The sequence below is a fragment of the Triticum dicoccoides genome, chromosome 5B (genome assembly GCF_002162155.2).
Source record: "Triticum dicoccoides isolate Atlit2015 ecotype Zavitan chromosome 5B, WEW_v2.0, whole genome shotgun sequence".
NCBI lineage: Eukaryota > Viridiplantae > Streptophyta > Magnoliopsida > Poales > Poaceae > Triticum > Triticum dicoccoides.
This window is the reverse complement of record NC_041389.1, coordinates 710,409,958-710,413,358: the sequence shown is the minus strand read 5'-3', so window position 1 is coordinate 710,413,358 and position 3,401 is coordinate 710,409,958. Positions and strand designations below refer to the sequence as shown.

The 3,401-nt window shown below is 41.0% G+C and overlaps 1 long non-coding RNA gene across 2 annotated transcripts; it reads left to right on the top strand.

Moving 5' to 3' along the window:
* The first annotated feature begins 219 nt into the window (after window positions 1-219).
* LOC119306797 lies at window positions 220-3,401 on the top strand. Of its 2 annotated transcripts, none has more exons than XR_005149044.1 (9): window positions 220-726; window positions 799-870; window positions 1,141-1,245; window positions 1,573-1,626; window positions 1,902-2,000; window positions 2,381-2,534; window positions 2,699-2,751; window positions 2,826-2,912; window positions 2,991-3,401. It is a non-coding gene; the product is annotated as an uncharacterized LOC119306797 (long non-coding RNA). The 2 variants fall into 2 exon arrangements; XR_005149043.1 differs by having other exon boundaries at window positions 2,381-2,597.

Below are 3,401 nucleotides of genomic sequence, written 5' to 3'. Positions count from 1 at the left end.
GGAGCTGCCACCGCTAAGTGAAGATACCGTTTCGTGCTCCAGCCACGCCGCTCGCTGCTGGCCTCTGATTTCATTTTCTGGGCTGAGTGTAGACTTCACCATTTGGACACTAAAAGGCCCATTCCAAGCCCATAGGCATCTATTGTTCAGGATACGTACGACCCACACCCATCTGTCAAGAATCGCTAAAGAAAATCCCTTCCGTCAGCCGCCGCAACAATCCCTTCCCGCAGATGTGCACGACCTACCCTTCCCCAGCCAGCCGCCGCCAACCATGCTTGCCTCCGGCCAACCGCCCCTGCTGACCCTGCCGCCCTCATCGCCGGCGGTCCCCGGTAAGCACCTCTCCAGAGATGCGGGATCAAGCCGCCGCCACCATGGATTCAGCCGCCACGCCCCAATCGATGGTCCTCATGGCCAGCCACCGCCGGTGACTTACACCGCCACGCCCAATGCCCCCCTGCCAGTCACGGCCGCTCCACAGAAGAGCATTAATTCCACCATATTCCTTCGTCTTCCCCGCTTTTATGTCGCAAACTCTTCCACCTTCCATGCCACAAATGCATATGAAACGGCCTCGCAGCACTCAATTTACTACCGTCATTATCTCCTGCTTCATTACCCTGCAAATGCGGAAAAGGTTGTGCTTATAACCCCTCTGCCATACGCATCGACCACGAACGCCTGCTCACATCCATGTCTGGGAACCAACTACAGCCGTACTAGGTGCACACTCCCTCTTTTCATCCCTCTCTGAATATTTCTATCCTCACAAGATTATGTTGTGCAATTTCTCAGGTTGTGCTAGGGATGAAAGGATGCTGAGCGTGTAGGTTTTTTGCTGCTCAGATTGGCCACATTGTATCACAGGTCGCTTGCTCCTTGCATTTCTTTCAGATTCTTATTTCATAAAATTGTGATTACAATACATGCTTACACAAATTGGTTAGCAGTGCGACCTGCACATGTTTCTAAATTAGGATGGACATAGTAAAAAGCCAATATCATCATTTTACTAATTTATTTGTTTATTTCTATTTTATCAGTACATTGTAGTTATTTCCCTCCTGCCGCATGCTTCTTGTTTTCAGTCACCCGGGATTTCTCCTATCCCTGAACTTATGTTTTAATTTTTTGCAGATTGCTCTCCGAATCGAAAGGTGCTTCAACTTCTGTTTAGTAGGTCTCTTGCTCCTCGGATTGCCTTCATTTCAGTTTTGCAGCGGTCTCCTGCTTCTTACATTGGTATGCGAACATATGCACCATCCATTCCTTTCCATGCATATTAGATACCATATGGATTTCCTACCTTGGATTGTTTTCTGTGATATATTTATTCAAACATATAGGCTACAATCTGCTTCCATAGGCAATTTTGTACGCATGCTTTGCAAAGATGGATAGCGCCGAAAATTCTTATACAAATCATGGTATCCAGTCAGTCCCACGTGGTCGTGGGCGCCCCCATCGTCAGTCACAATTAGAAACACCTTACATGCTTATTGTTGCAGAAATATTTTTGTATGTGTTAAGCCAGTAATTTGTTTTGCAATGTTTACCTCTATTTTTAAGGTTCACGAAGCTACTGACCCTGAAAGAGTGGTGATGCGAGTGAGATTCTGAGAGGTAATTTTTGTTCTTTCAAACACATTCCATGTTAGAAAGATATTAATTGTCTTAGACGACCTAGACTACATGAAACACATTCTATGTTAAAAAGACATCAATGGTCCATGTTCTTTCTATTGGAAAAACAGGAAGGTCTCAATTTTCTTATGGGTTGGACCATTGTATTTAGTTATATTGTTATATAATGGTCTCAATTATATTTGTAAGCAATGTACCACATATCAGTTTTTTCATTTAGTAAAGAAGTGATCTTATCTTTATGAATTTCTCAGATTTCTCTCGGATCAAAAGGAGCTCGACGTTATGCTTCACAGATCTCTTCCTGCTCGGACTGGATTCATTGCTTCATAGGTATCTTGCAGCTCGCATTGGTACGAACACACTCACTGCTGAATTTAGTTAGTTACACTTGATGAGCATATGCACCTTCTATTTATTTCAGTGCATATTACATAGTAAAATACCATATAAATTTCTTCCTCTTGATTATTCTATTCTATTTATTTGTTCAAACATATTGGCTGCAATCTACTTCAAGGCATCCTGGTAGGCATTTAGTCTTACGTAGTAATGAGCACCCTTGCCGTCAATCACAACATGTTGTCACACCCTTAAATTGAGGTCAGTTAGGATAATACAAAAAAGATTTCTATGAGTAAGCCACTATTAGAGAATGTGTTCCTCACAATCTCCACTGATGGTACGTACAAATATCTCTTCCAAGTATATGACAAAGGGATTTGATAGGAAGATAAAAAATGGAGTCTAATGATGGATCATCCGGTTCATCAAGTGAAACAGTCAATGAAATAGAAAATCATCCAGAATGTCGCTATATGACACCAAATGAGATTGTTTGGCGCTTGCCAGAGAGAATGAAGATTGATTCAGTATCCAGGTTCCCCGTAAGTTATGTCATAAAGAAAAGCTTCTCGGTTGACAATGCACAAGTGTTACCTTCTACAAAGGTTGGCTAATTTCTTTTCATTCAAAAAGTATGTTCTTCCTAATTTTAACCATATTACCTACTACATACAAAGTACTAACGTGAAACATGAAATACTTCCAGCCATATCCATGCAAAGAAATGATGACCCATCCATCTTCGAAGAATATCGAGAGGTTTGCCATCAATCCCAAAATAGCATTTACATTCTCTATCTAAACATCGCCGACCCAACAATTTCTATTCGCAGTGCGATGACCCATACACCAGAGGATGCAAACAATACTACACCTCCCTCTTGCCAACCCGCAACTAATGTCATTGAGAAAAAAAATAGGTAATAGTTTTAAAACTCTCCGCATAAATCGGTCGGTTCAGATTCAACATGAAATTCAAATGATGATTTTTTTCACAGGTACTCTTTGGCTAAAATGAGCATTGAACTTTCAGAAGATGAAACCACCAAAAAAGAGATTATTGTGCATTTAGGACATGCGAGGGAAAAATGACATTGTCAAGGTGCATGCAATCACAAGAATAATGCTGCACAAGTTAGCAACATGAACGACATAGAAGAGATGCACCTACGAGCTACACTACTACCTTTCTACATAAAATTTAGTTACATCCTTGCTTCAATTGTAATCGCGACAAACTCATGTTATTACTATTTCCTAATGACCCTATGCATATTACCTATGCAATTATTAAGTCTGAATTGTGAAGTCCATGGGTGATATGCACTTTACAGAGCTGATTATTTGTATTTTAATTCAATTGTTCTCAAATCTATTAACCTTGATGGTTCAATAAATATACAAATATA